Source organism: Sapajus apella, unplaced genomic scaffold (assembly GCF_009761245.1).
Source record: "Sapajus apella isolate SASKATOON/1434 unplaced genomic scaffold, GSC_monkey_1.0 scaffold1, whole genome shotgun sequence".
Lineage (NCBI taxonomy): Eukaryota > Metazoa > Chordata > Mammalia > Primates > Cebidae > Sapajus > Sapajus apella.
Genome location: NW_022436941.1, coordinates 76,110,347 through 76,122,708, shown reverse-complemented (window position 1 = coordinate 76,122,708; position 12,362 = coordinate 76,110,347).

Sequence of the window (12,362 nt, the reverse complement as noted above, 5' to 3'; positions counted from 1 at the left end):
TAAAGATGGAGTCTTACTATGTTGCCTAGACTGGTCTCAAAGCCCTTGGGATCAAGTGGTCCCACCTTGGCAACCCAAAGTGCTGTGATTACAGGTGTGAGCCACTGTGCCCAACCCATTCTACTTTTTATATCTATGAATTTGACTAGTTTAGATACCTCCTATAAGTGGAATCGCACAGTATTTGTCTATTTATAACTGATTTATTTCACTTCACATAATGTCCTTAAAGTTCATCATGTTGTAGCTTTTTTTAAGGCTGCAGAGAATTCCATTGTGTGTGTGTGTGTGTGTGTGTGTGTGTGTGTGTGTGTGTGTATCACACATTTTGTTTATTGATTCAGACATTGATGGATATTTGGGTTGTTTCCACCTCTTGGCTATTTTGTAAAGTGCTTCTATGAACATTAATGTACAAATATGTGGTTAAGAACATGCTTTCAATCCTTTTAGGTATATACCCAGAATTGGGATTGCTAGTAGTTCTATTTTCAATTTTTTGAGGAACCACCATACTGTTTTCCACAGCAGTTGCATCATTTTACAATCCAGTCAACAATGCATAAGGGTTGCAACTTCTCCATAGTCTCACCAACACTTGTTATTTTTCACTCTTTTTTAAACTTCTCCATATTCTCACCAACTGAGAATATGCAACTTCTCCATATTCTCACCAACACTTGTTATTTTTTGCTCTTAGCCATTCTAATGAGTGTGACTAAGAACATTTTTTAAAGTTCTAAGTACAAAGATAATCTCTAAAACAAAAATATAAATCATCCTGAATACTAAAGTAATTTAAAAATCTGAAATGAATGAAAACAAACAGTGTAGGGAAACACAGCTAAGGTAACATAACAAACATAATAATAATGTCACAGAATCTTTAGGCTATCACTTTGCCAGCCAGAAACCTCTGTGGCTGGTGGTGCCTCTACCTGGGTTTTGCTTGTGCCCACTGGGCTCATTCTGCCCACTCAACCTGGCAGGCTGTGCTTGGCTCACACTACCAACCCAGATCCCACACCTGCCAAGGGGGAGCCAGGTGAGAAGCAGCAAGGGGTGTGGGAGCGAGTGAGCAAGCATGCGGTCTGGCCACTGTGCACAACCAGGCACCCTGGGTGCTGTGACAGGGTGGACAGCCTCAGGCACCATTATAGGTGCCGGTTCCGTGGAAGGCTGCAGCTGGACCAGATGTACCACACATGGTTTCTGCTGTAGGCACCCACATCTGGATGAGGGGAACTCAGTCCAACCTGGAAGCCTGAGATGCCAGAAACCACAGAGCCCCAAAGAGGGTGTCATAGCTCTGGCTCAGGGACATCCTAGGTCTGGGCTTCCTGAAGGGCCACAGCTCTTCTCTCCTTGTCATCCACAACATGGTGAGCAAGGGGGCGTGTTTCAGCCCTGTTTATGTTACAGCTCTTTAAGTCCTGCCATTCATCAGGTCACAAGTTCTTGTCCCACATCCAGGAAGAATGAGGTACACAGGCAATTGGAGGGTAAGCAAGGCAGAGAGAAGCTTCATTGAGTGACAGAACAGCTCTCAGGAGACTCAAAGACGGTAGTTCCTTTCTACAGGCAGGTCACCCTGATAAGTGTCCATCTCTCAGCAGAGAGGAGACCCACAGTGGGTAGCTCCTTTCCACAGGCAGGTCATCCAGAAGAGTTGAGGAGACCAGAAGTAGATAGCTCCTTCCCACAGCTGGTAGTCCAATGTCTATGTGAGGCTGCCTGAATCTGGGGTTTTTATGGGCTCAAAAGGGAGAAAGTGTATGCTTATTGGTCCTTCAGTGGCACGAGTGGGCCCAGAAAAAGCACCGTAAGTTCTCATTCCAGACACAGACTTCACCAAGAACTGGCAGTATCGCCCCCAGGCTTCAGGCCAGCCCTGGCTTGAAGGTAGGATTTCACCAGAGACCTACTTCTTTCCACCCAGGAACCTGTCTGTCTCCACCATCAACATGCCATCCACAGCACCAAGGCTGTTTGTGCCAAGGGGTGCCTGCAGGCCCTCACTGAGCTGCCCTCAGTCCCCACAACCCCACACTTTTTGGTGCCCAAAGTCTGGAGGGGGCCAAAACAGTGTAGGTTGGATTGTGTGTCAGTGCTGCCCTGAGCATGCGCACACCTGGCGGGATTGCAATAGCACCCAGGCTCAGCTACAACTTTGCTCCAAAATTAGAGCAAGCACTGGGAAAGGGGAGAGGCCAGGGAGCAGGAGCAGACACTTCTGAGCCTGCAGGGATGGGGGGATTCCCAGACCCCCAAAAGCACAGGGATGCCTGAGTCCAGAGCCACAGCTGGGCAGCTGCAGCTGTGCCCAGGATCACAGGGTTCCCACCCTGCCAACTTGGTAGGGGGTGGGGATCCCATCTGTTCCTGGCCCTGGCCCCCTCTGGCTCCACAGAACACAGAGTCCTGGCCATGCCTCCCCTGCTGCAGCTGGCATTTTTGCAGCAGCTGCTCCAAATGATCCACCACTGCCATCAATAATAACACAAAATAATGTGGCAGAGTTAAAACTGACACATCAGCTTTGTCAATAAATATGTATAAACTTAACTCACTTGCTAAAAGATTTTCTGTTTGGCTCACAAACAAGACTCAACTATCTGCTTTATACCAGGAACACAATACAAAGTAATTTAGAAAGACTAAAGTAAAGGAATAGGCAAAGACTTTTCCAGGCAGATAGAAGCAATAAAAAAGCATGGATTGCAATCCTGATACCATCCCATATATCTCTGGTGGCAAAGCAAACTGTATTGTATCTATGTTAAATTCCTGATTTTTGCCATAGTTATGAAAGAGGACGTTCTTATTCTTAGGAAGTACACACACTGAAGAATATTTAGGAGTAATAGATTCTCAAGGGGTTTCAAAAAATAGAGCATAATTGCAAATGATACAGTAAATGGTGCAGAAAGTAAACAATAAGGGTCTATGTGAGTTATTTGTATCTTGCTTGCAACTTTTCAGTAAGTTTGAATTTTTAACAAAACAAAAAATTTTTTAAAATAATAATGCCCAGATCTAACTTCCCAGAAATTCCAATTCTCTTAGTTTCAAAATGGAGCCAAGATCTATGGTATTTTTAAAGCTCTACAGGTGATTGTAATATTCATCAGTTGAGAGTCACTGGACTAATCAGTCCATGAAACAGTTACTCATTGAATGTGTGTGGCACGAAAAGGAAGAAACCAAGGAAGACTGTGGAAGGCTAGAAAACGGCCCCCAAAGATATCTAGGTCCTTCTTCCTGAAGCCTGTGAATGTTATCCCATGGTAAAAGGGACTTCACAGCTATGACAGTTAAGGATCTTGTGATGGGGAAATTATCCCAGATTATCCAGGTCAGGTAGTGTCCTTATAAAAGGAAGGCAGAGGGAGATTCTGACCACAGAAGAGGAAGTAAGAGATGTGACAATGGAGGCAAGAGGTCGAAATGACGCAACCATGAGCCAAAGAATACCAGCACCTGCCAGAAACTGGAAGAATGCAGACACAGATTCTCTCCTGGAGGCTTTAGAAGAAACTAGCCCTTGACTTTACACCATAATTATAGCTCTGTAAGATTCGCTTCTGACTTTCGGCCTCTAGAGCAGAGAATAAATTTACGTTGTTGAAAGTCACTAAGTGTACAGTAATGTGTTGCAGCAGCAATAGAAAACTAACACAGACTTAAATGTTTTAGAGGTAAAGAAGAAAAAGCGGTGTTCAAAAATACAGAGAATTGTCACTTTTCTTATTCAAGAGGGTAAGTTTTGTTTTATTCATTTTCCAAATCCCGGAAAAGAACAGGAAAATGGGCAATTGTCTTAGTCACTTAGGGATGCTCCAACAAAGTACCATAGACTGAGTGACTTATAAACACCAGAAATTTATTTGTCACAGTTCTGGAGGCTGGAAGTCCGAGATCAGAGTGCCATCATGATTGGGTTCTGATAAAGGCCTCTTCTGATTTGCAGATGATCTATTTCTCTTCATATCTTTACATGCAGGAAGAGAAGAAAGCTCTCTGAAGTCTCTTGTAAGAGCACCAATCCCACAGATGAGGGCTTCACCCTCATGACCTATGTCCCTCCCAAAGGCTTCAGTGTCTAGTACTATCACTTTGAGAGTTAGGATTTCAACATATGAAATTTGGTGGGAGACACATTCAGTCTATTGCATTGGCAGATGAGAAATTTCAACAAATTTCTGGAATTTAGAAAGTATAAGATCCTGCTGATAGATAAAAGAGAAACATGAAACCAACAACCCAAAACATGTGATTAAGGGGGTTGCAGAGAAGGTGGAATCTGATCTGCCCAAGCAGCCTCTGTAGGGCTCCAAGCTCAGAGCAGGCATGTAAGACAGAGGGGAATGTTGGAAGTCAGGCTATCAGAAGGCTTCTTAGAATGTCTGTACACAAAACAGTTGTATTTGGGAGTGCCATCTCCCTTCCCTTTCCCCTCTTACTACAGGCAGCCCAGCTTTAATCCCCAACAAAAATCCAGCAAGGCTCCTATTAAAGGAAATTAAACAAACTATTGACTGGAAGAAGCAATGGCTCTGTGTTGGATGTTTTGCTCAAAAGTGTCTCTCTCATTCAGACTGGAGGAGGGGCTCCCAGCCGGTTCATTCCAGAGCCAAGGCTGACAGTGATGTATCCTAAGCATGGTCATCAGGAATAAGACTTTTCTCCATAGGGCAGAGGAAATCCATATTAGCTACTTAATCTTTTAAACATAAATAAGCAATATGAGTACATTAAAACCAAGGGAGAAATGGCAACAGAAACAACAATCAAAAGATGTTTGAGAAATTTGTGGTTCACTGTAAAGCATTCTATGACTTTAGGCAATTGTTGCAAAGTAAGGGAAGAGAAACCTTTTGACCTTGAAGCTACTACAATTCTATCTTGCGTAGCCCAGAGGACATTTCACTAGGCTATTACAGAAGAAAATACAATCCTAACATACAACTTGGCTTTGCAGTGAACAATATTCGCATAGGTATGATAATATAAATGCTGATTTTGGTTTTCAACCTATAGCAAAACTCATGAGAGTTAATTATGGTTTCAGGACAAATGTAAATGTTAACCATCTTGACAATGTAAAAGTTAGATAAGGCTGAGATGAGAATTAGAGTTTGCAGGGGAGGAGTGGGATAGAGTATGCAGTAAAGAGGATAAAATTAGAAATATAAATATGGTGCCTAACATCACAATGTTATCTAATAAAATCACTCAAAAATAACAATGTAAAGGTCAAATAATGCAAAGGTGGAAAGGTGGGATGTAATTTAAAAGGGTTAGGTCCTCATCTTTCATGACCCAGAATCAACATACATTGTCAAAAAAATTTTTTAAGTCAAGAAATGGAAGTCAGGCCCGGCGTGATGGCTCACGCCTGTAATCCCAGCACTTTAGGAAACCAAGGCAGGTGGGTGGATCACCTGAGGTCAGGAGTTCAAGACCAGCCTGGCCAACATGGTGAAACCCCATTTCTATTAAAAATACAAAAATTAGCCAGACACACTTGTGCACACCTGTAATCCTGCTACTCAGGAGGCTGAGGCAAGAGAAGCACTTGAACCTGGGACGCAAAGTTGCAGTGAGCCGAGATCGTACCACTGCACTCTAGCCTGGGCAACAGAGCAAGACTCCATCCTCAAAAAAAGAAAGAAAGAAAGAAAGAAAGAAAGAAATGAAAGTCATTATTTAGACTTTTGGACGTAATCATTAGAAGGTTTGAGCATAAAAGAGGTTGCTTCTGGAGAATGGGATTGCAATGGAGAAAGAAGGATTGAAAGATTGTTTCTTTTCATTATAAATTCTTCTTTTCTCTGTGATTTTCTTTTTTTACCAAATGCACATATTTCTCTAATAAACATAAGCTTTAAAAATGATAAAGTACTAGGCACATAGTAGATCTTCTAATATTGGCAGTCTAGAGTTATATTCCAGATGATTGTATCTTATATAACTTTGGGATCATTATTTAATGACTGATCATAGTAATAGACAATTATATGTGTAGACTCTGTAATTAATCACTGTATGCCTTGTTAATAAAGAAGGTATAGGAAAGAAAGAGGAGGTGGAAGGGGAAAAAATAGCAGAAGAGTCAAGATAGAAAGGTGTTGAGAAAATCAAGTTGCTGAGGTCAGATTTAGGGTGGAGGTGGTGAATCATCTAGGTGGAGATCCCAATAGGTGGTAGAGATTTGGAGAGCAGTTAAAGCCCAAAGATAATGGTTTGGGGCCTCATTCATATAGACAGGAAACCCTTAAGGTGATGGCAGCCACATGCTCTGCTCTGGTCCCCTTTGACTTTTTCCCTGAAGAGGCCTCCTCCCGGTGCTCTGTAGCCCTGCCCTCCTTCGCCTCCACACACACAAACACCAACTGTCTCTACAAGCGCTATCAATGTGCAAGGCCTTCCCAAGTCCCACCTGCTTGGAGCATTTTTAGCAATCCCAGTCCTTACCCATCTCCCCTTTGCTGTACTTTATGGGGCTCAACATTTCCACACTTGACCTCAGTTGGTACTATATGCTTTACCAGATGTCTGCGGGTCCCCTAGCACCTTCTCCCCAACAAGGTCATGAACTTTTTTTAAAGGAAGATGCTCTGACATCTGTCTTTTGTCTCTCCTAGAGAACTGAGCATGGTGTTGGACTGCAAATAAGCAATTACACACTTCCAGTTGTAGCACAAAGTAAGGCATGACATTCTCATTTTAGCTGAAACAAGCTCTTCCCTACCTTGGAGCAAACTGTGATGCAAAGAACCTAGCACACTTCATTTGTCTGATGCATAATGCAGTAGTGACTGATGGGACCCCACATAAAGCCAGTCACCCTTTATTCTCGGAGGCAGGCAGTCCAGAGTGATGAGGGTTGGAGGTCTGAGGGAGAACAGGTAAAGTGTCCTGGCAGTCTCTTGTTCCAGCAGATACTACCTCTCCTGAAGAGTAGACGCATCCAGATGGCAGGTGCAAGTTCACAGGTCAGAGACAGGCCGTCTACACAACATAGCCTCTGTCACTAAAAGAACAGGGCTCCTGTGGGAAGCACACATCCAGGACTCAACTGAACACTCCCTAGGGAGGCGAGGACAGTTTGCCATCGCCCACTGTCCATGCTTCCACCATTCCTCCCCCATACTCTCTAGACAGATGCTGCTGCCTGAAATATGAGTTCTTCCAATTATTTTAGCTTCTATGCCAAGGTCACTTTCTATTACTCATTTTAGCAGACTTCTTTCAAGCTTAGGTCAAGAACTCTGCTCTCAAAGGAAGCATGTCAACATTGCTTCCCCTTGTTACTCCTCACATTGTGGCAACCACTCACAACATGCATTTATCTGAAAAGCCCAGGCAACCAACATGCTCAGACAGGCTGAACAGAATACTCTACTGTGTTCAGGAGAATGGAGTTTTTGGCATGCCCTGTGGCACTGAAAATAACAATGGTCCTGCTATGAAGATATATTTGCCTTGAAAGCTTTGTCCCTACAAGTGTACAGAAATACAGATTTGTACACACTCCTGACTTAACTGCCTTTTCTCCCTTGTTCATGAAAGAATTCTCAAAGGACAGGACACTCCTGGTGCACCGAGTAAGAACAAATCTATCACTCACTCTTCCCTTGACTTCTTTCAATTTGACAGTGAAGTCTGAATCAAAGAGAACACTTCCATGGCAATAAAGAAAAAACCAACAGTCAAGTAGCAATGAATGATTAAATCACGTTTTAACCATTCCTTCTTTTCCACAACACTTTTCCCTAGAGCACCCTTATAATTGTGCCGCAGCACCATTTATTATTTACGATTGCCTTATTTTCTTCTGAGGTCAGGCTTTGTTTAAAAGTCCATTCAAGGCTGGTTGTACTATAAGTAAGGGTCACTTGCAACTTCCATGTAATCCACTATGTGTCAAATGTCTTTATGTTAAAAGCCCCCAAGCCAACACATCAGAAAATATATTCACCTAAATTCAAAGAAGCTGCAATATCTCTTAATAGAACTTTAATATCCACAAGGACATGTCAAAGAGAAAGAAAAGAGAGTCCCACAGTTTACTCTGCTGTCTGGTGTATGTGGCACTTGTCTCTGGCACAAGAATATTTATGTATACTTTGTGGGAGTCTTGCTAATTGTAATTATGATTGCTTACTACAGTTTCCAAGGTAACAGTTGTCACTGCAATGCTTCACTGCCAACTCAATTTCCATTCTCCTGCTGATATAACAAATATTATGTGACATTTTAACTGAAAATATCTGTAAATGGGCGTCTAAGTGTGGCGTGTTTCTTTAAAAGGGAAGGAAAACAATTATTAGCTTTTCATTATTCATCTCAGTGGCATGTTTGATCAGTAATTACTTCAATTTTATATTTAGAAAGGAACGGACCAGGGTCCCATGAGGTCTTGGAGGTTCTGGGTTCCTATCCTGCCTGTTCCGGTGGCTGCCTGGTGAGCTGAGATCTGTAGCCAGGAGCTTGACCAGAAACTGAGGCTCAGCAAAGAAGCCCCTCAGGAGTGTCCCTGCCCTGCCCCCTTCCTTTCCCAGGGTGCACTTCTCCCATATAAGACATGGGGACTGAAGGAGGAAAATGAAGCAGGTGCTCTCCACTGTGGCTGCCTTCTGTACCCCCGACTCCCACAAGGAACAGATTCATCCAGATAGCAGATCAGATCTCTCATGAGCAGGAGGTGTTACTGCAGGTTGTTCTGGTAATGACCAGATGAAGGAGATTTTCCTCAGACCCACAGAGCCACCTCCGGTCAGAGACCCTGCAGGGATCCTACTTCTGGCCACTCTGAGATCACGTCCCACCATGGCAGGATTTGTACATCTGGTATAGGTAATACATACACATACTATACCTTCATTTAGTATGAATGTCCACACAATGCCAAGAGCTCAGATCACCTTTGGTAGGGTAAGACACTGGAGCCACAGCTCCCAGCCAGCCTCTTCCAGTTTCTAGTTTCTCCATAGGAATTTCTCAACCCTGCTTCCTGACAGGGTGAATTCCTCACCTACCACCTGGCCTCGACCTGGCTTCCAGATGCTACTAGCTGACTTTATCTATGTAGGATGCAGAGCAGCTGCCCACCTCTGGCAGTTGTGTGTGTTCTGACTCCTGGCCCCCACCCCAAGAACTCTCATGGTCACCTGCCCATCTTAAACTGTACCTTCCAATTCCTCAAAGACCTAGAACCTGAAATGCCATTTGACCCAGCAATCCCATTACTGGGTATATACCCAAAGGAATATAAATCTTTCTATTATAAAGATACATGCAAACGTATGTTCATTGCAGCACTATTCACAATAGCAAAGACACGAAATCAACCCAAATACCCATCAATGATAAACTGGATAAAGAAGATATGGTACATATGCACCATGGACTACTAGGAAGCCATAAAAAGGAATGAGATCTTGTCTTTTATGCCCACCACCATGCCCAGCTAATTTTTGTATTTTTAGTAGAGACCGGATTGCACCATGTTAGCCAGACTTGTCTCAAACTCCTGACCTCAAGTGATCCACCCACCTTGGCCTCCCAAAGTGCTAGGATTACAGGCGTGAGCCACCATACCCTGTTGGGAGTATTTACAGTACAGCTACAGAGATTCCTTATGAAACTCAAAGGCAGAAGAGCAGATAGGGAGCCACAGGACACTCTGCCATGTCATGCCTCTGCCTCACTATGCACATCTACCTGATTCTTAGCCCAGGGCAGGGAGGTGCAAGATATAAACCCCACATCTCCAATACTTTTATATTTCAGGACATGACATGCAGAGACTGGCTAACTCTCTCAGGTTTCCCTCCAATTCCCAGCAGAGATAATTTTCTCCATCCCTGTTCCAATCAATAAACCAACAAGCAAGCAAAAAATATAGCTGCCAAGAGCCTGTGGTAGACAGACTCTAAGATGGCTCCTGCCTCCCGGTTTTCACACCTTTTTGTGACACCCTCCACCATGAATGTGGGCTGGACCTACTGACTCCCTTATATTTAATAAAATAGAAGAGATAAGATGTTACTTCTAAGATTAGATTATTAAAAGTCTGTGGCTTTCCTCTGAGTCACATGCACTCTCTTGAATCATTTGCACTGGGGCCACTTTATCATGATATAGCCCTGTGCAAAGGCACACATGACAAGGGATCAAGGGCTACCAACAACCATGTAAGCAAGCTTGGCAGTGGATTTCCACTCCACCTCACCCCAGTTGAACCTTTAGATGAGACCACAGCCCCAGCCAAAAGCTTGACTACAACTTTATGAGAGTCTCTGAGCCAGAGACAACCAGCTAAGCCATGCCTAGATCCTGCCTCAAAAACTTAGATAATAAATGTTTGTTATTTTAAGATTTAAAATAATTTTGTCATGCAAAGTAATTTTCCCCAAAGGTGAGTTATTAGTGGGCTGGGTGGACACTCTAAAGTATGTCTACTAAAAGTCTGTGACACATCTTCAAATATCTCTACCCCAAATCACCAAAAAAACCAGTTTTATACTTTAAAAACAAATTCCCTGGCCATATAGAAAGCTTAGCTGTCTAGAATAAAGAATTCCTTAAAGTTCTACACAACCACAGTCTTACCATACAAATTCTGAAATGCACATAGACACATTACACTTGTCATTTGGCAGCTTCTTCCTGGGAGAATTATCGAGGACGCTAACATTTCCTCCTTTACTTCCCTGCTGCTTCCTTTTCACTCTTTCACCATTTATTATCATTCCACTCAGACTGCTGGCAAAGGAGGATGCTGTGATACACAAACAGGTTTAGTTTGCTGCATAGCAAAAGCTCCAGCTGAAGGCTTCATACGGTTGCAAGTGGAAATAATTGCCCAAAAGATTTTTAGTGTTATATGTTGGTTTTGTTCTCCAAAATGTATTACATTTGCAATTATTATGGGTAATTAGAAATTCTATATTCAGGCTTTTAATTCCAACACTGGTCAAACCTGGACCTTAAAGCTTTAGTGAACCAAGATCACGTCATTGCATTCCAGCCTGAGCAACAAGAGCAAGAACCCATCTCAAAAAAATCAAAAAAGAAAGAAGAAGAAAATAAAGAAATAGAGTACTACATACAGGATAAAGGACACAGAGAAAGAAAATACTTCTCAAATCTCACTACTTGAATGAATCTATTATTTTAAGCCTAAATAGTGTCCAATATAAAAAGAATGTAATTGTGTGCAGTAGCCATGATCCTTTAGGCCTGGGGTTAGTCAAAGGTACAGACATGAACAACACAAGAAAAGAGGAATGGATGTCTCCTTTCAGGCTCCAAGCAAGTGTTATCTAGGAGGAAGAAAAAACCTTTTCCTATTGTCATGGTTCACAACACTTTCCCAATTTCAACCTCCTCCCACCTGTCAACACCCAGTAGTATTACCAGGAGTCTGTCATTACTCTCTTCCCCCTACACTGTGCACCTATCTGGCTTCTGGCCTCCTATCTGCTTGTGGTATCTTGGGATTCTTGCAACACTCTTGCATTAACAGGGCCCCCATTGAGGGTGCATTAGAACACTATGCAAAGATTCCTGGTGGAAGGAATTTGAAGGGGCTAAAATCCAGCCCAGCCCCTGGGAGGAGCCACAATAAAAAAAGGGTGTCTATTGTAATTCATCTGCCAAGAGAAGTCATTTATTTTGCAGTTTGCGTAAAAGCACCTATATACCAGCAGTAGCCTTGAGCACTGCCAGATCTAAGCTTTGCTAGACATTTTTAGGCCAGTGCTTTCCACTGGGTCCTCCCCTCTTGTCCACCATCAATTGATATGACAAATAATTGAATAACAGGGATTCTATATACCAACTAGGGTGTATCTGACCAGTTTTCCCTAAGACGATGAGGGAGTGCAAGTTATTTTCAGGCTGCTCCGCTTGCTATATAAGGAAATGCAAGATGTCAGAAGACTGCAATAGGAGGCTGAAAAAGCTTTGTTTCCAGACCCTAAGCCCAGAATGGCATCCTCAGTTGTGACTGATACCATCAACAAAGAGTACTTACTATACGAGTTGAATCAAATCACTTGTTCTATGAACTAAGGTTTAGTTATCCTTGGGTGTAAGTGCTCCATTCAAGCTCCCCAGGTACAGGCTGATCTCACACAAAGCTCTCTTGTTACAACTCATTGACTAAGACCTAGTCAGCTACAGAAAAAAAATGTCTAAAAGATTTTAAGAAGGATTATTTCAAAGTTTGTAAAGGGAGAAATCATTTACTATCTCAATAGGCTTCAATGGTCAGGTCTTTTTGAAATCAACTCTAACATCATGCTGATGATAAATCTTTTTTTCAAAAAATGCCTTTTTGGCACAAACTG